This window comes from Anabrus simplex, chromosome 2 (genome assembly GCF_040414725.1).
Source record: "Anabrus simplex isolate iqAnaSimp1 chromosome 2, ASM4041472v1, whole genome shotgun sequence".
NCBI classification, from domain to species: Eukaryota; Metazoa; Arthropoda; class Insecta; order Orthoptera; family Tettigoniidae; genus Anabrus; species Anabrus simplex.
In genome coordinates this window covers 621,415,894-621,439,356 of record NC_090266.1, presented here as the reverse complement: position 1 = coordinate 621,439,356, position 23,463 = coordinate 621,415,894, and positions in this window count along the sequence as shown.

The window sequence follows — 23,463 nt, the reverse complement described above, 5'->3', positions numbered from 1 at the left end:
TATGGTCTGTTTTGTGGAATTGTAAGGCAGGCTGCTCGATTAATGGAATCGCAGAATGTTTCGTAGTCTCTGACAATGTCATTCGTTTCGTGGTATTCTTCCAGGATGAGATCTATTGCCTCCTTGTAACTTGCCCAATCAGCTTGTCGAATTTTCCAACGATATGTTGGGTAGATGGTATGAGGAATGGTTGATGTGTTAGTCGATCTTAATAATATTGGAAAGTGGTCAGATCCTAGAGTGTCCTGTAGAACCTGCCAGGAGAAGTCGAGTGCTATTGAAGGAGATGCAAAAGTAACATCTACTGCCGAAGGAGCTTGATTAGGTCGAGAAATTCGGGTAGGGGACCCATCATTCAGTAGCACTAAGTTTTCTTCTTCAGCTACACCCATGAGTTGTATTCCATGTGAGTCAGTAGAAGAACTTCCCCAATTCAAGTGGTGTGAGTTGAAGTCTCCGAAGATAAGTACAGGCTGTGAAAGTTGGGAAAAGAGTCGACGCAGTTCGTGTACAGATACCAGTTGGTTAGGTGATCGGTATACGGAAACAATAGTTAACGGTGAACCCCTGTAGTTGACCTTGATGGCACATGTTTCCAGTTTAGACCCTCGAAGATTAAGAGTTACTTGATCATAAATTATGTTCTTTTGGAGGAGGATTCCAACCCCTCCATAACCATCACCACGATCACTTCTTATAAAATTGTAGCCTGGAAGCTGAAAGGGGGTAGTATCCTTCAGCCAGGTCTCACTAACTACACACATTGAAACGGAGTAATCTCGCAGTAGAGTCTGAAGGCTAAGTTTATGCGCTCGTATTGAGTGACAGTTCCACTGTATTATTTTATTCAGTTGAGGTGCGGCATCCATGGTCATTCTGATTCAAAAGTAATGAAATAACGTCACGTATATGAGAGGGATCAATTTCCGAGGAGGCCGTGTTTTTAAGCGTCAAAATAAACTGGACAATGTTTTCAAGCAGTGGAGTTGTAGGTACAGCCTTTGGTGTTGTTTGAGGCTGTTGACTTGGTTGAAATTGTTGTGTAGGGTATATAGGTCCAGTGGAGTAGGCAGGAGAACGCTGTCCATTGTAGTATGTTTTCCACTGGTTGTGAACTGGAACTCTAGACTTTGAGGTGGAAGGACGTTTGGGTGTAAAACGAGAGGACACCTTAGAGGTACTAGGGAAAGAAGAGTTGGAAAGGTTATTGGTGGGAAGTGGCCCACGTGCAGGGAAAGGAAGGGATGGAAATTCCTTGTGATAGGATGTACTTGCTGGAGGAGTGTTATTTTGCTTCACAGTATTAGCATATGTGCTTGTGGATTCCATTTCGAGTGCTTGCTCAATGGTGATATTTAAATGGGCCATATTATATTTAATCCTACGCTGTCGTTCGTATTCTGGACAGGATCGATCATCTGCACGATGAGGGCCAGAGCAGTAAATACATTTAGGCGGATCTGGAGTAAGGCAGTCTGCAGTGATGTGACTGTCGCCGCAGCATGCACAGCGTGCTTTGCTACGGCACTGTTTATTTACGTGGCCGTATTTAAGACATTGGTAGCAAAGGGTTACATTCTGGACGTAAGGTTCTACACCACACCGAGTGTTAAATATATACACGTAAGGAGGTAAAGTGCGACCTTCAAATACAACACGCAACAGTTGCCGAGGCACTAGTACAGTCTGTCCGTCTCGTACAAGTTTACGGTGAAAGCGATGTACTTCTAATATTTTCTTATCCGACTGAATTTCTGAAAGTAATTCTTCCTCCGAGAAGGACGTATCTACTGCACGAATAAGACCTGTCTTCACCGTTAGATGCCTTGGTATGTAAAGACTGAGTGAGGGGGATTGTAACTGAGCAAGCCTGTTTGCACAGGTAGCGGAAGAAAGTTCTATTTGAACCCTATTACGTCCCTTTGTAGTAATGTTCATTATAGAAGTACGCATGTCTGGAATTAAGGCCCTAATACACTTTCCCACAGACATTGGATGTAACCGGCCGATATGTTTAGTTGCCGCACCTGCCTCATCGGGTTTATGTTCAGCGTACACTATGAACGGACCTTCATCATCTAACTTACAGAGGTATGATTCATGCTGAGCGCTGCTTCGTACCTGTTGACTTGGAGCAAGCTGGCTAGCTGTATGCTGGGACGTATTCAACTGCACAGGCTGCACAGATGGGGCTAGCGGAATTGGGCAGCTAGTTCGATGTTCATGAGAATGTTCACTGGCACTTACTGACACTGATAGCTTCTTCACACTAAGGCCCTCTTCATTCCAGTAATCAGGACGCTCGTCCGGGAGACCACGTTTACGTAGTGTAGATATTTGAGAAGGTATTTGGTCTACATCACTTAACGGGCCGTCGGAATAGCACAAATTTAATGCGGTACCTACAGCTGAGCTAACTAAATTATGGTTAGATAGAGTACCTAGACCACCATCTGATGATTCCTCCATCCTCACTAAGTCCCTGGGACCCTCGTCCCCACTCACAGGTAACACTAATCCCTTATGTTCACGTGTCTATATAATACTATTATTCAATACAGTCACACTGAAAGAACAGTTCTGTAAAACACAGTTCAACGGGCACGAGGTGATAGCGAGCTCTAGAAAGCGAAGCGACACACCTAGCACAGCGAGCACAGCACAACCATCTCCGACCGAAGCTCGGGCGGAACTCGTACTGGCACCATATACTGTATTGTATGAACCTGCGTGTAATTGGAATGGCGGTAGTGTGGAATGTTGTGTTTGGAGAAAGGAAAATTAAGGACGTCACAAACACCCAGTCCACAGGCCAGGGATATTAATCATTACAATTAAAAACCCCTGACCCGGCCGGGAATCGAACCCGGGGCCGCCGGGTGACAGGCGGACGCGTTGCCCCCTACACCGCGGGGCCGGACGCACATATGAGCTAACAGAGAAAAGGACGACAGAGAATACTTCGGTAATTTTCGCATGAAATGTGATAAGTTTCGATACATATTAAACAAAATGGAAGATCAGTTGAACTACAGTAACTTTCGAGAAACAACTTCATCTGAAGAATGTCTTAACTGTAACTATTTGAGGTAAATAAATTTCGTGTGGCTATTACTAGCCGATTGCAGCCCTTGTAAGGCAGACCCTCCGATGAGGGTGGGCGGCATCTGCCATGTGTAGGTAACTGCGTGTTATTGTGGCGGAGGGTAGTGTTATGTGTGGTGTGAGAGTTGCAGGTATGTTGGGGACATCACAAACACCCAGCCCCCGGGCCACTGGAATTAACCAATTAAGGTTAAAATCCCCGACCCGGCCGGGAATCGAACCCGGGACCCTCTGAACCGAAGGCCAGTACGCTGACAATTCAGCCAACGAGTCGGACACTATTTGAGGTAAGCAACCATCATAAGGAAGGAAGGAAGGAAGGAAGGAAGGAAGGAAGGAAGGAAGCCGATTTATTTCTCCTTTCGGTTGTTTTTTCCCCAGCTTAACTTCTTTTGCACATTCCGCATGAGAAAATTAGACTCCCATTTATATTGTACCAAAATTATCAGCAGTTTAACACCCATTGCAAAACGGAGCTCTTCGTCAAAAGAACGAATCTAAATATTTTGCAATTCGCAGGTCTTCGTGCGTTCACCGACGAACAATGCCAGTTTTAATGGATGCACTCCAGTTCGACCCTAGCGGTATGGATCGTTCGGCTGTTTTCGTGCCTGTTTGTATGAATTCCTCATCGCTACTTTTAGCAAGTTTCTGTTTCCAATGGACAAGAGTCCAGACAGAATTTCCGTTAATTTATACCAAGGAACATACATACATACTGAACCCATCATTTAGATGTGCCAGGAAAGGATACATTAAATATGATTTACTTTAATGTAACGGTCTCAGAAGAGCGCCATTTTGGCAGTTTCAAACCGAGGTGGCTCTATTATGTGTCTGGCCTTGACACGTTGAGACAATTTCAGAAAGATAGAAGGGAGAACTTTTCTTTACACCTGTATGGTGGGGATACACAATGTGAATTTTATCATCATTAATTACCCACCCAAAAAGCCGACTATTAGAGGAACTGGTAATTTATAATAAAAGATTTCGATTGCATTTCACACCCTAGAGATGGTAGGTGCATATGCCGTGCGATTTGCGGTCTATTTCCTGTTGACCTGCTTACTCGTAACTTATGCTTAACTTTTGGACACTAGTGTATATAGACGAGTTGTTTGTATTTCGATGCAAAGTGATTTTTAAACAGTGGAGTGGACACTGTTGTAAATTATCTGCTTTCCATTTTTACTCAGAAGGAAAATGGGAGAGAAATAAATACGCTATATATTATCGTTTGCTGTGTTGTAACGGTCTATCATTAGTAAACCATACGTTTTTGGCTGAGCCGGGGAGTCTGTAAAATTATTGTCTATTGTTTGCGTTATATACAGCATGTGTTCGAGGGTATTTTTTGTTTATGTTCTCTTGCAGGTCTTTAAGCCAAAAAGGCCGATCTCCACTGATTAACATTTAACAACATATTAAATGTTAACTGGTGACACCATCAACATGTTAAATGTTGAATACTCTTCCATTTAACATTGTGTCCACACTTAATAAACATGTTAAACTTGACTTCCTTTTTCTATATACATTTAGGTGGTTTCTAGTATTTTCAAACAAGAACAATGGACTCAGATGAAGGGGATTACCGGGCGAGTTGGCCGTACGGTCAGGTGCACGCGGCTGTGAGCTTGCATCCCAGTCGGCAGCCCTGAAGATGGTTTTCCGTGGTTTCCCATTTTCACACCTGGCAAATGCTGGGGCTGTACCTTAATTAAGGCAACGGTCGCTTCCTTCCAAATTCTAGACCTTTCCTATCCCATCGTCGCCATAAGACCTATCTATGTCGGTGAGACGTAAAGCCACTAGCAAAAAGAAGATGAAGATTTGGCCTTTCTCATTGCCACTGTTGCTTTCGTTATGGTTTAGAAATGCAGTTTTATTAGGCACATTTCCTCCCCTCATCCTGCTCATTGCTTCAAAAGCAAACCACTTTGAAGTATAAACTTCGTCCGTTGCCGCCCCCGAATTTTCTGAACTTTTTACAATTCTCAACTGTACTGAGAGCGGAGGGACGCTGGTTTTCTTTTTCGATGCACTCGCGGGGACAATTATAGATAATTTCGAGTTCCTGGAAACTGTCGCCTTTCTTCGCTTTATCTCTGTATTCCTTTGATGAGACATCCCACAAACAAGGCCTATCTATTATATCATTAATGAAGTCCAGAGTAATCTCCTTGCTCCACTCCATTTTTTACTATAAATTTTAGTATCGGTATACTGTAGTGCAGAGAGAACGACATACGTGCGCGTACTGTATTTGTAGCTTATAACAAAGAGAATGAGTACTGCGAAGTGTTGTAACTATAATCCTACTTCACGAGAAGTACGTCGTTTGCGTTGTTTACGCTATCTGTTGGACTGGAAACAGCACGGAATTTGCCGAAGCCGTGTCGACATCTCACGAACAACGAATTGACTTGACATGTTTTCCACTTGGAGCCGAAAACACGCCAACATGTTAAAAGTGTTAACCTGAACATTCTGAGTTAACACATGCAAAGTCAATTGGAAGAAACAATCACAATATACATGTCAATTGTAACATGTTAAATTTAACATGTTGGTGTTAAATGTTAATCAGTGGAGACCGGCCTTAAGAAAGATCATCATGTGAAACATGAGATGTTTGAAGCCTCTGATTTTACCGGATATCATCAATAAAAGGATCAATATGTATGAAATGGCTTGTTAAATTTTTCAGAGGTAGCTGGTGTACAAAATGGAAGCTTGTCGTTGGTATTTCCATCAGGTATGTTCATTACACCCGTTCTTTAAAGTAGTCCTGTGATGAACTTTGTCTTCATCCGTTTTTTTACAAGTTGCTTTACGTCGCACCGACACAGATTGGTCTTGTTGCGACGATGGGACAGGAAAGAGCTAGGAGTGCGTAGGAAGCATCCGTGGTCGTAATTTAGGTACAGCCCCAGCATTTGCCTGGTGTTAAAATGGGAAACCACGGAAAACAATCTTCAGGGCTGCCGACAATGGGGTTCAACCCACTATCTCCCGAATACTTGATACTGACCGCACTTAAGCGACTGCAGCTATCGAGCTTGGTCTTCATTCCGTCCGTGTGGTGGCAAAATTATGTCCGATTCATATTTACATGTGTGAAATTTTTACCACGGTATGCAGTTAATTTTGTACGTCGTGGACAACTCATGGGCAGAGTTTTGTGTTGAGATGTCATTGGGAGATATGGTAATGTTCTGTCTATTACATATGAAATTTTCGTGGGAGATAGTGTAGTCCGTTCATTTTTCTATGCAATTCTTGTGTTATTCAGTTAGACGCCGCAGAGGGCAGATTCGCGGTCGTACGGTGGACGTTAGGGTGTTTCGTGTATGCCATGTATAAGATGGGTGTGAACGTGTCAGAGAGAGGCAATTCATGTTTAGATGAAGATTCAGTCACCTGCGTGAGTCCGTCAAAATGTGGGGTTAAATTACCATCATAATAATATTAATAATGGTCGTAGTAATACTTATTCTACTGGGGAATGAGGCATGCCACGTTTTAGGCCCATGTATAAATGCATTTATTCGGGGAGAATCTTCTAGAAAATTTCAGTGGGGAGGCGAAGTGCCAGGGTTGAATCTCATGAGACTCGGGATTTTGCGTTGGAAGGAGAATGCCATACTTATATCTGGAGTGCCGCGATACTCAAAAGGAGAAATGAAGAGAAGTTCGTAACTGTTCGAAGTTGATTCGTGGAGAAAGAAATGTTATCCATGTCTGTTACACCATGAGACAATGTTGCTCTTTTGTTGTTTTCCTGGTAAAGATACCAGAGGAGGTATATTGGTACCGAGATTTTGAGGAAAACCCGAGGAGAAAACCCTAGGACAGTGTTCGTTGAAATGTGGTAATAACCGTAATTCTGATTCCGTGTGAGTCAAAAGAGGAGGGGCGGGGGGGGGGGAAGGCGGTTATTTAACTCCAGTGAAAATGTGTACTTTCAGATGGCATGTAACACATTCCACGAGTATTATCAGGCTGTTGTCCGACTCGTTGGCTGAATGGTCAGCGTACTAGCCTACGGTTCAGAGGTCCCGGGTTCGATTCCCGGCCGGGTCTGGGATTTTAACTTTCATTGGTGAATTCCAATGACCCGGGGGCTGGGTATTTGTGCTGTCCCCAACATTCCTGCAACTCACACACCACACATAACACTATCCTCCACCACAATAACACGCAGTTTCCTACACATGGCAGATACCGCCCACCCTCATTGGAGGGTCTGCCTTACAAGGGCTGCACTCTGCTAGAAATAGCCACACGAAATTATTATTAGGTTGTTACAGGTTAAAACGCATTTGGTGTTAAATTATATATTTGTATGAACTGCATAACATATAAATTGAGCTCAGCATTGTGAGACAAGACGGTCTTCAGGTAGACAGCTCTTGTCGGCGAACTTGTTCGCTGCGTTGAGCGAAAGGGTTCACCCTAGTTGAAATTAAAAGTAAGACACTGGAGGCAGTCTTGTCTGAATTATATTGCATACATCATTTGGATCAGTTTTCACTCCCCATGCAATTCAATGTGATATGATGGCAGGCACAGTTATCAGACCGAGATAGTTCACGTTTCAGGTCCAATGACCCACATTGGGGAGTTTGCATTTGAGTTTAATGAGTTTGACAGGAATAGTTTGTCTATGTTTACCTTTAATTAATAGCAGTTTGTTTTCTTTATGGAGATCGCTTTTGTATAATGCGAATAGACGTGTGTAAATAACAAAAGGTTAAATGTAGTCTTTGTAGTCGTATTTACAGTAGTTTGATAGTGTAGGATTATCGGAGCGTTGCTTGACGAGCAATGACAAATGGCCTATATGAGGATGATAGGCCGTAGGTAGGACTGGAAAAGTGGTGCAGCTGACCAATTCACCCTATGTGAATGCTGAATTTGCCAGTAACGCACATGGGACCGGGGCCATACGGGATTTCATGGATGAGATAGCCCTAGTCGTTGTCCACGGGATATCGTTGCATTCTGGCTTGTTGTAAATATTATTATTATTTTTCTTTCTTGCACGCATCACCATTTTCTTCATGGTTATTTTAATGTCGAACTGCGTTCGTGTTGTAACTAGAGTGTCAATGAGTTGGGTCACAAATCATATTTCTAATGCAAGGTTATCGCAACCATGGATGATAAGGTTTATTCGTTTTTACCATGTAGTGGTACAGGATTTCTTTTCCAGATCTTCGATTCGGATCAAGTTCCGAAAATATTTGCTTCGAGATAATAAACTTCGGCGGTAAAATATTTTTATGTAATGGCCGCAAATTCAGTTGTCAAAACCACTAGGTAATCCAGGCAGTTATTGGTTTTCCACCCATCACGTGTTTAAATATTTGTTCAACAGTTACATTCAAAACAGTGCGCGTGTGCTAACTTAGGTTAAAGTGCTCACTTTAAACTTAACCTGGAAGGCGTTGTTGTTGTTGTTGTTGTTGTTGTTGTTGTTGTTGTTGTTGTTGAACTTTTAACTCATTTAATAATTTTGCATTTTGTGAGTGGATTTCGTGGTATTTATTATTTAATTAACGTAACTTCAGTAAGATTAGCATACCGTGCTCTTGTTATGGAAGGTCATGCTGGCCGTCAGTCTCGTTTATTAAATTTTATTTCAGTGCACATTTGGTCACTGTGGTCATCGACCACATTAACTCAACATAACCTCACTGAAAGATCATTTGGGTCATCTACCAATTTTTTTTTCAATTTAACTTCAGTGAAGGGACATCATGGTCATCAACCATGGATGGTTATTTTAATTTCATATCAAGGGGTGTCGATGATCGGTTCCTTTTGGAAAATGAAGGTTAGCTCAGTTCAATTAAAGCTCCATATCGCTCGTCCTACGTGATCGTCAGCTAGTGGACAGCCTTAATTTGAGAGAATGTCTGGAAATCAGCTCGTCATATTTAGGCATTCCAGAAATTGCAGCTTAACCCGCAGTTGTTTACCGAACCGAATATTAGTGCTTCCAGGTGGTTGGTGTTGACGTACCGTTAGTGTTGGAAGTGGTTTCGCTAAGTGACAGCCTTTCAGGAAGATTGTAAAGGCGTAACACATCCTGAAATCTTCCAGCTGTTGTTCATCATTAAGGTCATTGGCCCCATATTTTTAGGCATGGCCTAGTTGTTTCTTCGAAATAATTCTTGCTCATATTCTTCAATAAATACAGTTTGCATATGCCTTTGATTTACCGTAGATAGTTTATCTATACACCCTAAAGTCATATCACCAAATGACGAAGAACTGTCAACACACCCTGAGACAAGAGGATCTACTAACATGCTCGAAACCTGGAACAAGTAATTTTCTATCATTTGGGGTGACAAAGGGTTCAGTACATACATATTACGTAACTTGTGTTTTCCAAGTCAGGCTTCCTTGCCCAAGTCACACCCTGTACATTAGGCTAATAGCTTCTATACTTGAACTACCGTGATCCCATGACGTCCTTTTATTTCATTTGCTAACAACACGTTATCCTTGACTTTCTTCTGCAGCAAGCAGTATTCCTTTAACAACTTTCAAAGGTTAACTTTAACACGGAGGAGACTTTCTTTATATCACACAATTAATTACAACTCAAGTGTGTATACCAAAAACATCTGGTTGTTCTCGTGAGGTGCTGACATTTCTTTAAGCCCCGTCAGATAGGGGCAAAACATGTGCATTGCAATTTGGAATATGAAATCATGAAGGATTACATTTATAATCACATTTTCTATTTGACCGGGCGAGTTGGCCGTGCGGTTAGAGGCACGCGGCTGTAAGCTTGCATTCGGGAGACAGTGGGTTCGAATCCCACTGTCGGCAGCCCTGAAGATGATTTTCCGTAGTTTCCCATTTTCACACCAGGAAAATGCTGGGGCTGTACCTTAATTAAGGCCATGACCGGTTCTTTCCAACTCCTAGGCCTTTCTTATCCCATCGTCGACATAAGACCTATCTGTGTCGGTGCTACGTAAAACCACTAACAAAAAAAGTTCTATTTGGCCAGTGGTTTGAAGTCGCACTTACAATGATAAGTTTTGGCGACGTTGGTATGGAAGAGCAGTAACAGAACTTTTTGTAGAACGAATCAATAAAATAATGCAGTTGATATTTCGTCACAGCAGTCATACCAGCCTTCAATTAAACGGCAAGCGATTGTGCTCTCTTTGCACGGTCAAAATACAGTGGCCCTTTATTATCTATCCATGAGGATGTAACTATCAAGGCAGTCATTTTTCTAGTGATAAAATGGGTTACTACTTCTATTTGGAACTATATGGTCCATCACTAACTGATCAAAAGTATCGGTACATCTACCTCAAACCGAAGACAGAGTTTGCTGGTAACATATTCTCTAATAGAAGACATTAATAGGATGTTGATCCGCCTTTTTGTCTTTAACACAGTCCTGATTCTGCTGGAAAATTTTCCACCAGGTGTTGGAACGCTTCCATGAGAACGGCATCCCACACTTCCTGAATAGTGTTGGCTACTGAATGCATGATTCGAAGCAGTGTATCGATTCATTCAAGTGTCCGAGTGAATCGATTCACAGGAACGGCGAGCTCACGGCACACGATTCAGCTTACTCCCAGCGGACAGTGCTGAGTGGCGCACTCACTGGACGTTGACGGAGAGCCGAGCTTCCGCTGCAGCGAGACAGTGAATCATGGCACATCGAAAGAATCGTGAACGAGCGCGGCTCAGTGAGACACATGATACACACGGCTCCTTATCGGCTCACTGGACACGCGGAGAGCCGAGCTTCCGCTGCAGCGAGACATACAGTGAGCCATAGCACACCGAAAGAATCGTGAACGAGCCGAGAGACACAAGATACGCACGGCTCCTTATCGACTCACTGCAGCGAGATATACAGTGAGCCATGCTACACCGAAAGAATCGTATGCTATAATGGACTTTCGAGCTCAGCTCATTTGAAAATAATACCCATTTTCATTCGCTGTCCTCTTCTTACAGGGAGGTTTAAATAATAGATGGATTTATTTGCAGTGTTAAAAGGGCAATCACAACATAATTCTGAAGTAGCTAGTAAGTAGGTAGGTAGGCTATTAGGTTATACTATTTATTAGTTTAATGAATCTTCGCCGGGCTGAGTGGCTCAGACGGTTAAGGCGCTGGCCTTCTAACCCCAACTTGGCAGGTTCGATCCTGGCTCAGTCCGGTGGTATTTGAAGGTGCTCAAATACGACAGCCCCGTGTCGGTAGATTTACTGGCACGTAAAAGAACTCCTGCGGGACTAAATTCCGGCACCTCGGCGTCTCCGAAGACCTTAAAAAGTAGTTAGTGGGACGTAAAACAAATAACATTATTATTATTATTATTATTATTATTATTATTATTATTATTATTAATGAATCTTAGTATTATAACTTAGTTGACTTTTGACAAACTCGACTCTAGCCTGCCCTATGACTATGAGTCATGCTCATGACCACTCAAAAGTACCTGTTTTATATTGGGAAGAACGGCTCAGTATTCTCTCAGTTCATATTATGTCACATCGTTGCACAAGACTTCAATCATATGTGGACAGACGCAATAACAGTATGTTGAATCAGAAAACCAGCGGGCTACTGTACATCTCGGGTAGCCTATACAAAATATGACGATTTAAAAAATCCTCAGCTGATAGAAAAATACATATTTTCAAAAATGACTGAGCGAGTTGTCGAGCGGTTAATATCGCGTGGCTATGCGCTTGCATTCGGGGGATGGTGGGTTCGAATCCCACCATCGGCAGCCGTTAAGATGGTTTTCCGTAGTTTCCCCATTTTCACACCAGGAAATGCTGGGACTGTACCTTAATTCAGGCCATGGCTGCTACCTTCCTAATCCTAACCTTTCCCACCCTGCGTCGCCGGAAACCTTCGATGTATTAGAGTAACTAGCATTTTTTCTAAGAAAGGAGTTCATAGTATTAAGACCAGATGGCAGCTACGAGCACTGAATGCTGTTGCTGCTGTCTTACCAGCACATACTACACAGAAGTAGTAGGAGCGGTGACCAATGAGCCGTGAATCGGATCACTGTATCGATTCAGTAACGTGAACGGAATCAAATGAATCGATTCAGTAAAATGAATCGAATGTCCCATCACTATTCCTGAAGAGCCGTAGCCAGAGAACGTGTTGGCGTAAGACGGTGGGGTTTAGAATGAAGTCGCCGTCGTAACCCTTCTCACGAAGTTTTATGTCGGGACGCTGGGCGGTCCAGTCCAATTGTAAAACCACTGGCTTACAGGACCCGCTTTATTACTAGAAGCATCTTCATGCTGGTATAAAAATTGGTCATCACCGACCTGATTTCCCACAACAGACAGTACGAAACCATTCAGAATGTGTTGATATCCTTCTGAGTTTACAGTACCATGCAGAACTACAAGAAGGCCGAGTCCACGCCATGAGAAAGATCCCCACACCACTATGCCACCTCCTCCAAACTTCACTGTTAGTACTAAACATTCAGGTAGATAGCCTAAACATTCAGGTAGATAGCTTTCCCCGGTCATTCCCCATACCAAAATTCTCCCATCAGATCACCGCAATTTATGATGTGATTCATCATTCAAATGACCTGTTTTCACTGTCACGGTATCCAGTGGCATCGCTCTTTACAACGCGCCAGGCGGCGCTTCTTATTAAGAGGGGAAATGTGTGGTTTGTGGGCTGTTGCTAGACCATAAACCCCATTCTTTTCAATTCCAGACACACAGTCATGGGAATGGCTGTACTTTGCGTAGCACTTTGAAGTTCCCTGGTGATTCTTTCTACAGACAACCGACGATTTTTTCGCACTATCCTCTCTAATCTTAATTGGTCCCTGGGTGTCAGTATATATGACCGACCAGATCGTGGTTGTGCAGTGGTTGTACTTTCATGTTTCCACTTTACAATTACATCACTGACAGTCGATTTGGGTACATTCGTAAGGTTAGAAATGTCCCTTATAGATTTACTGTTAATATGGCAACCGATGATTACCGCACATTAAGGCCCGTATTCACCAACGTGGGTAAAAGCTTTTATCTCAGTTTAAAGCTACGTAAATCTAGGTAACAGTTAAGTTCGTATTCACCAATATTATCTCGGATAACGGATATTATCTCTGTTTAAAATTTTACCGGAGATTGGTTGACCGGTGAAATGGAAAAACTTCCAAGATGCCTTCCAAGATGGCAGCCCGTAGGCGGCTGGAATATCTAATTGAAAGATAAAATCACAACGACGAGTAATATGACCAAGATTATGCAATTAATAAAGGTCCTAGATGGATAAAAGAACGTGCGACATATTTCCAGGACTACGACGACTCTGATTTTCAGGCACATTTTAGGTTATCTAAAGCTTCCGAACATAACCTGGAATTCCCAACACATAGGTAGGCCTAAAATGAATTCTCGATTATAGCTAATATCTTGTACGGTACACGACTGGATGACTTTTAATGAAGAATTAAGGAATACTGCCTTATTTTTTGAGTGACGGACAATGTGTAGGCTATAACTGGTTTTCTTGTTACCTTTGTTAATGCTTTCTGCCACCAAGTTCAATAACAATTCACTCTCTCGGAAAGTCATATTAGGCTTCTTTCTTAGTTTCTGCTCAATAGCTGACATAATTTTTGTAAATTATTTGCAAACCCCGAATGGAATCAAAAACTTGTTTACAATTCGATAGTGGCGGCAGCACGTAATCATTTGTTTTCCGTACGTCAGTATGAAAAATTTGCGGTTCAAATTCAGACTGAAACGAAAACTTAGTTTGGGTAAACCAAGTTAATAAATTATGTGGTGAATACGAAAGTGAGCGTTATCCGAGATAATTACATATCCGAGTTTTGGAAATCTAAGATAACAGCAAAAGTTACCGACGTTGGTGAATAAGGGAGTTAGTCACTAAGGTCACCTGACCTACCCATGTTGCTGTTCCGTAGTCGCACTGAGCATTACCAACACTCAGTAGGCATGTATGATGACTGTGTCCCGATCTAGACACGACGTCAGGTGCGATATTATGCCATCTGGAGTATTACCAGAACGATCCAAGTAAAAGTTTACTTCGTTGAAGAGTGACATAAACACATACTGAAATCTGCGCTTACTGGAACCTAAATTAAGCGGATAGCAGTCCTTGACAACTATGGTTCCTCGTTCCATTAAATTTCTACAACAAAAAAGGAAGAAAACAACATGAGTTAGATTAAGTACGATCAGACCAATACAAAAAAGTACGGATTTCTAGATATTTAAATACGAGAAAGAAATGTGTCGTATTATTTTAGTGTCATTTCGTGTTATAACTAGGCCGTCCATGAGTTAGGTCACAAATCATATTTCTAATAAGATAACATGTTTTCAATAAATTACTAGTCCGTTTAATTTATTAGCACTGGGAGTTGTCAGAGTAAGTATAGGCTTGACTTGGGAAACAAGTAACTTCATGAGAAAGAAATTTCTAAGGAACGAACATTGGCATTTTTCTTTGGAAATATGTCTTCTAACACTGAAAGGTAAAAATCAATTTTGACTTTCATTTCAAAGCAAAGCCACGAAGATTCTTGGAGGAGGGGAAGTTAAAGTCTTCCATTATGTGTGATCTCGGCACTAAATTTGAAGTGGAGGTGAGCTCTATGCTCCGCCGCCTTTGGCCCAAGACGCAAATCTGGTACTCATTTTTGGTGTAGGTTGAGTAAATCTCAGGGCCGTATGCCAGAAGATGAAGCCACGTTTCTAAATAATTCGACTTCCTGGCGGGGATCGAATTCACGTCCTTCCGGGTGAAGCGAGCACGTTGTTACCTACTCAGCTAGGCAGCCCTCTCTACTTCCCTTTCAACTTTTTGAAACACAAAATGTTTCAGTAAAACCGTGCAAACATTAAACAGGAAATAGGGGATGCTCTGCTGAACATTTTGATAGAAGGAACCTAGGGTCTGAGAAGCCACCATAAAGGAGATATGAGCTTAAGCATGTCTATCACTATTACCGTTTCCACTGAGCGGAGTGGCCGCACGTGTTAACGCGGTACAGCTATGGGGGTTCGAACCCCACCGTCGGCTATCCTCAGAATGGTTTTCTGTGGTTTCTGGTTTTCACTTCCCGACAAATGCCAGGACAGTTCCTACTCTTAAGGCACAGCCGATTTCTTCCACCTCCTTATCCAATTTTATTCACCTTCATTCATTTCATCTCCATTACCTCCTCCATAGCTAAATTAGATGTACCGGGCTCGATTCCCGACCGAGTCGGGGAGTTTAACTTTCAATGGCTAATTTCGATGCCCGAGGGCTCATCATAGGTAGGGCCCCATGCTCAGAGACGCGCAGATCGCCTACAAGGCGTCAACTCAAAAGACCTGCACCAGGCCTCTTAGGAGGCCACCCGCCATTAATTATTAGCTCCCCAAATGAGGTAGGCGTCGGGAAAGATACCCAATCGTAAAAAAACGTGCCATTTAATCTCAGCTCATCCCCGACCCCGTATAACGAAACAGGACCACTATTACCGTTCCCCGGAATATTTACTGCTAATTTTACATGTAGTTTTTACGTCTTTACTTTTTAACGTTATTTACTCGCCAAAGACATTTAAAAGGCTGTGGCAGAATCTCGTACACAAATGTAATGCTTGCACTGAGGTTGGTGGCCGTCATTTTGAGCAAAGTGTCTAACTTAAGATACAAGATGGTACCTTAACTTAGGCTTTTGAATAACGTATAGCATACAGAAAATATAACTCATCTCTGTACATGCCACGAAGGCCCTTGGAGGGGTGGAGGTAAAGGTTTCCACTATGAGTAACCTCGGCACTCGTCCGGCCCCGCTATGCAGGGGGCGAGTCCGCCTGTCACACAGCGGCCCCGGGCTCGATTCTCGGCTGAGTCAGGGGCTTTCAATTGTAAATGATTAATATCCCTGGCCTCACATTCAACACACTACACTTCCGCAATTACAATTACACGCAGGTTCATATCATATGGTGCAAGTACTGGTAAAAGATCTACAGAGGTCGACGCCACGAACAAATATTAAACAAAAAAAAACCCTCGGCACTCGGTGGGGGTGAAGTGGTTAGCTCTACGCTAGGTCATCCTTGCCCCCAGGAATTAACCTGGTACTCCTTTTTGGTGTAGGCTGAGAACCACAGGGCCATGTGCACTTCCGGAAGTGGAAATATAGTTCCTTAAATATTTCCACTTCCTGACGGGGAATTGAACCCACGTCCTTCTGGGTGAGCCGAGAACGACTTTAACGCCTTAGTCAGACAGCCTCTCAATAACATGACACTGTAGTGTAATAACTATATGTATGATGGGTATTCAGCTAGAAGGCTGGTTCGATCCTAAACAGCTCCGCCATCAGCTGTCATAGATGGCCTAGGCGTCATTGAAGAGGCAATCAAGGGAAATGAGGAGTGAGGTAGCTTCCCGTCGTTTTCCTCACTGAGTCAGAAGTTGCTATTGCATACCAGTCTGCTAAGCCCAGTGAAATGCGCGTACCAGAGACATTTTCACATCATTCATAGCAGGGACTGGCTCCATAAGGAATGACATTACTAGCATTGCTCATACCTTGGTAATTTTCACATCGTCCAAGCCAAGGATAAGGCAGACAAGTTAATGAAACTAAGGCCCGGTTTATTCAAACTCAGTTAACAATGAACTGCATGTTAAAATAATTTAACAGTTAACTTAACCAAATTAGTATTTAATCAACATTGGTCAAGTCTAACAATCTGTTAAACTCTCAGTTAACTTAACCGCCCAGGTTCAAGCAGTTAAATTCTCTGTTAGCTCACAATATGGCAGGTGCATTAGATGTAGAACTTCTGGATCTTGACTATCTGGAATATGATATGCCTTTTCCAGAAAGAAACAGAAGATATCATTTTCATACAGTTGTTTCAGTTGCTTGATTGTACGTTGCCTGACGTCAGTATGCACATCGAATTCACTACAAATTTTCTGCCAAGCGTCACTTACCTTTGAGCATGGATCCATTAGTTTGCTTACTTCCTATAGTAGGTATAAACTTGAAAATAATTTCCAAAATAAGAAAAACATGAACCACGCAGTCTATTCTCGGCGTTTTTCGTATTGTTCTGTAGAGCAACAGAAAATTCACGGCCAAGACAAAAAATTCTAATAAACGTTGAATTCACGCGCCTTGGTATTCAAACAAAACCGCATTGGAGCGCGCTGAAAAACTACATGGTTCTGCCAGTGCCTTCTAGATTCTCACTGATCGTGACTCTTGTAAGAATTAACGCCGTGTTAGCTAATAGTTCCTAGGAAATGTTTGGATAAACGCAAGAATCCTAACACGCTGCTAAATTTTAACGCCATGTTAATAAACAGTGCGTTGCTGTTCTTTTATCTGAGATTGAATAAAGCGGGCCTATGAAATGTACTCTAGCCCATACCAGAAGATCGTGCACTGTAAACACTAGGTCTCGCCAGTAAAGGCACTATAATTTCGTGTGGCTATTTCTAACCGAGTGCAGCCCTTGTAAGGCAGACCCTCCGATGAGGGTGGACGGCATCTGCCATGCGTAGGTAACTGCGTGTTATTGTGGTGGAGGATAGTGTTATGTTTGGTGTGTGAGTTGCAAGGATGTTGGGGACAGCACAAACACTCAGCCCCCGGGCCAATGGAATTAACCAATGAAGGTTAAAATCCCCGAAATCGAACCCGGGACCCCTCTGAACCGAAGGCCAGTACGCTGACCACTCAGCCAACGAGTCGTACAGTAAAGGCACTAATAACTGTAAACAATGTAAAAAATAAATTAATGCTGGGGCTGTACCTTAATTAAGGCCACGGCCGCTTCCTTCCAACTCCTAGGCCTTTCCTATCCCATCGTCGCCATAAGACCTATCTGTGTCGGTGCGACGTAAAGCCCGTAGCAAAAAAAAAATGTATATAGCATGTAAAAATTAGCTGTAAATAAAATAACTGAATAATGTACAATCATAATGTAAATAAACAAAGAAAGAAATTAACTGTAAATAATCCGGAAAACAGTAATAGTGATAGACATGTTTAAAACTATTGTCTCCTTAAGCTGGCTTCTCAGGCCCTCCAGGTTCCCTATCTCAAACCGGTCAGTATAGCATTCCCTATTTACTGTTTAGATTTTACACGCTTTTACTGAAATATCCTGTACATTATACGACCGTGTGATATAGGGCCTATATTTCGACAGACGAAGATTATATCACTACACATTAAAGTCGATAAGCCTTATACAGAATTATACAATACGGTATACTTAAATACAACCTACCGCATGTAAAATACGAAAATAAAACGAGGTTGTACGATTCCGCCGCATTGTATGAATGGTTAGATCACCGAATTGGGAGTTTACTTCTTGCCGGGTTGACTGGCTCAGATGGTTGAGGCGCTGGCCTTCTGACCCGAACTTGGCAGGTTCGACCCCGGCTCAGTCTGGTGGTATTTGAAGGTGGTCAAATACGTCAGTCTAGTGTCGCTAGATAAACTGGCACGTAAAAGAACTCCTGCGGGACTAAATTCCGGCACCTCAGCGTCTCCAAAAATGGTAAAAATCCGGCACCTCAGCGTCTCCAAAAATCGTAAAAATAAGTAGTGGGACGTAAAGCAAACAGCATTATTAAATTACTTCTTGTGATCCGAATTGTAAATATGGATGCTAAGGGCTGACATACTGAGCGTGTATTTTCTCAAAAGCAAGCTTTTAAATTTACATAACTGTCTGTATCGTAATCAAATCCACAAGACCTCCAGTTTTACGTCGAATCCTAACCAGTGACATGACATTTCCAAAGTCTGTATTTTCTCAGTTCCCTACAAATACTTATTCCGGTACGTGCTACGGTGATAACCTGCAGTCTTTAGGCATCTACATCTTACAAAAATGTAATTATAATAATTATGACTAAATGTGTCGGTACAAATACCTATATAACGGTGTGTATTCGACTTCATACAATAAATATAGTGCGCTATTGAACTCACTGATCCTAAATAACAACTGTTGAACTGTTATCTGAATTAGGATTTGGAGTTGAATAAACAGTGACACATACAATATAGGACCACTTCTCTACGATTTCACGTAAGTTTCGATACCACACCGAGGCGGTAGTCACGCTTGCTTCTTTCGGAAAGATATGGGTTCGATTTCCCTGTCTGTAGTTTGAGGAAGCTAGAATCCCATTTCTAGAGTGCACAAGGTAGCTGGTTGGGCATGAAGATAACCACTCTATCCCACTCAGTGCCGATATTGTTAGTAGCTTTTACGTTTCACTCCTCCATAGGACTTCATGTCCTTCACGGAGATTGCTTTCATTGGCATGCTGCTAATGAATTTTGTAACTGTTAATGTCTCGTTTTAACAGTGCAGAAAAATAAATGTTAAACCCTTTGTATTCTATTCCTGATATAAGTTTCTCTGTAACATCCTGAAATAAATTCTGCGAGATTCCACAATGTTCCTGCATGAGTTACAAACCACTATTCCGATGGCAAAACTCCTTTTCCAGATGTAGGAGCCAGTTATTGCCCGCTAAGGAAACCGGGGAGCCTGCCCTACCCTACGGTTTCAGCTAACACTGTCTACATAAAAGACAAATTCATCACAACTGCAAGAGAGGAGAAAAGTGGACTCGTCCTTTCGTACGAAGGCAATGCTGCAATCCATACCAGGAAGGGAAAGTTACCTCACGCAAATGCTATCCACGGAGGTTTCTTTGGGAGGATATGGACCAGCCTTTCTCAACCATTGCCGCCAGGCAATACTGGGCAGTAGGAGTAATTCTATCCGACCTAGGGGCAGAGGCACACCCACATAGTTTCAGAAGGCCCCAGGTACGGTATGTATAGTCGCTCAGAAAAGAATGACCACTTTCCATATTTTATCAGAATTAATTTTAATTATCAAAATATAATTCACTTCTCACGAACCTGTGGATACCCACAACAAACGTATTAACAGATCCAATTGTTCCTGAAAAATGCGTATTAGCGAGGAACGTATACAATACTATGCGCTTTTTTTTTTCTTTTTGAGCGACTGCACATATAGCTACCCACGCCAGTTTCTGAATAATTTTCTGTTGATTTAATATTTGTTACCATATCAATAGCTAGACTTTAGATTTCATACAATCTGCAGGATATTTTGTCCGTTCTGTACCTGAAAAGACACTACTGCCTGTTAAGAGCTGCCAGCTTGCATTATAGCTGGGATCAGGCAGTTTCATAAAATGAACACTACGTGTGAAATAATAATGTTATTTGTTTTTACGTCTCACTAACTATCTTTACAATTATTATGATTATTACTATCATCAGCTAATAGATAAGTGCTGCACAAAAATATAAGGATAGCCCGTTGCATGTGGCTTAACTTTCAGTTAGACTGGGCCTAGGTGGATCTACGACAGATTCTGTTTGAGGTTTTTATTTTAAAGCTGTTCTTTCTCTTCGATTCCGCAGCTCTGATAAAGTATATTGCACTACCGGTTTAATAGTAGGTTTAGGAAAGGTTATTCCAGTGAGGCGTAACTTATAGGATTCCAGCAAGATATAGCAGATATTTTAGATTCCGAGAGGTCAAGCGAACTGTATCGCTAATGACCTATCCAAGGTTTTGATAGGGTAGATCATGGTAGACTACTGAGGAAAATGACTGCTATTGGACTAGACAAAAAGTTGTTGATGGGTGGCTAAATTTCTAGAAAATAGAACTCAGATAATTAGAGTAGGTAAAGTATTATCTGATCCTGTAATGATTAAGAGGTGCATCCCATAGAGCAGTATTATTTGAACTTTATGTTTTCTTATATATGAAATGAAATGGCGTATGGCTTTTAGTGCCGGGAGTGTCCGAGGACATGTTCAGCTCGCAGGTGCAGGTCTTTTTATCTTACGTCCGTAGGCGACCTGCGCGTCGTGATGAAGATGAAATGATGATGAAGACGACACATCCACTCAGCCCCAGTGCCAGCGAAATTAACCAATGATGGTTATAATTCCCGAGCCTGCCGAGAATCGAACCCGGCACTCGTGTGACCAAAGGGCCAGCACGCTAACCATTTAGCCATGGAGCCGGACAATATATATATAATTATATGAGTGAAGAACTGTAACAACAGATAAGGCCTTTTGCGGAAGATGTCCTGTACGAATGTTGTGAGATGGACAGCAGACAATGGTCTGATGGTACACGGGATGAAAAGCCAGGTTGTAAGTTTTTTTTTTTTTGCTAGGGGCTTTACGTCGCACCGACACAGATAGGTCTTATGGCGACGATGGGATAGGAAAGGCCTAGGAGTTGGAAGGAAGCGGCCGTGGCCTTAATTAAGGTACAGCCCCAGCATTTGCCTGGTGAGAAAATGGGAAACCACGGAAAACCATCTTCAGGGCTGCCGATAGTGGGATTCGAACCTACTATCTCCCGGATGCAAGCTCACAGCCGCGCGCCTCTGCGCGCACGGCCAACTCGCCCGGTGGTTGTAAGTTTCACCTAGAGATAAAGTCCTCTCAGTTTTAATTAATGTGTTGATGGTATGATAGTACCTCAGTGTTAATTTAAGGAAGGGATTTTTTTTCAATTTTTCTTTACGTCGCACCGACATAGATACCTAGGTCTAATGGCGACGATGGGATAAGAAAGGCCTAGGAGTGGGAAGGAAACGGCCGTGACCTTAATTAAGGTACAGCCCAGTATTTCCCTCGTGTGAAAATAGGAAACCACGGAAAACCATCTTCAGGGCTGCCGAAAGTGGGGTTCGAACCCAATATCTTCCGGGTGCAAGCTCACAGCTGCGCGCCTCTAACCACACGGCCAACTCGCCCGGTATAAGGAACGGTCTTCACTGGGGTAATTACATTAAAGAGGTTGTGAACAAAGGTTGCATATCTCTTCACATGGTTATAAGGGTATTTAGGGGTTGTAGTAAAGATGTTAAGGATAGGAAGTTCAAGTCTTTCGTAATATTAATTTCATGTGGCTATTTCTAGCCTGCTGCAGCCCTTGTAAGGCAGATCCTCCGATGACGTTGCGCGGCACCTGCAGTGTATAGGATCCTGCGTGTTATTGTATTGGCGGATAGTGTTGTGTGTGGTATGTGAGTTGCAGGAATGTTGTGGACAGTACAAACACCCAGTCCCCGGGCCAATGGAATTAACCATTTAAGTTTAAAATCTCCGACCTGGCAGGCAATCGAATCCGGGATCCTCTGAACCGAAGGCAACTACGCTGACCATTCAGCCAAGGAGCCGGACAACTCTTTGGTAAGACCCCAACTAAAGTATGGTTCCATTGTATGGGATGCACACCAGGATTAATTGAAACGAGAATTGGAAAAAAGGTCCAAAGGAAAACAGCACGATTTGTACTCTGTGATATCCGACAAAATAGTAGTGTTACGAGCTGTCAGTGGAGAGATGGCGTGGAATGACATTAGTAGGCGAATAAGCTTGAGTGAGACACGGACAGTTTCAGCAACAGTGCCGCGCAAAGCCCATTTGAATTCACAAGCGAAGTGATCTGATTGGCTGGCTTCAGCAGCTGATAAAATGTCAACGGTGGGAGATATCGAATTATTTTTTATTTTTTTATTTTTAGAATTGTCTTTACGTCGCGCCGACACAGATAGGTCTTACGGCGACGATGGGATAGGAGAGGCCTAGGAATGGGAAGGAAGCGGTCGTGGCCTTGATGAAGGCCACGGTGTGTCTTTCAAATTATTTATCAGCATGACCAACCCTCAAACGCATATATACCCGGTTCATATTGTTTCCTATCACCCTGTATTTCCAAGAGTCAAGAAAATGTACGCATTTTTTTTAAAGCTCTCCCCTTTGAATCATTGTTATCCGTGACAGTCGATAGTGCTTCACGCTATAATCTCGTAGTTTTCAACAAAAACACAAGTGCTTGTACCAACCAAACCGTTCGTGGTTCAAGGATTTAAAATTAAGCAAAAATATAACCAACTGTAAGAGCAAAAGATATCTTCTAGAACCACTAAACGTCCAGTATATTACGTTACGACAGTAATACTTTAGAAAATGTGATTCATGAAGGTCCGGAATATCGGACATTGCCTGTCCGGTCGACGTGTTCAATCGGACATGTTAACTTCGCCTTGAAACCCGGATTGTCGGATCGAAAATAGGACAGTTGGCAATCCTACTATCTAACCATCTAAACACCCGAGTCAACTATGGTTCTTTGGAAGCTGACTTCTGGAGAGGAAGAAATAGCCGCAACTGAATGGCACTGGACGGAGAGTGGCATGCAAACTCCATCCTTTC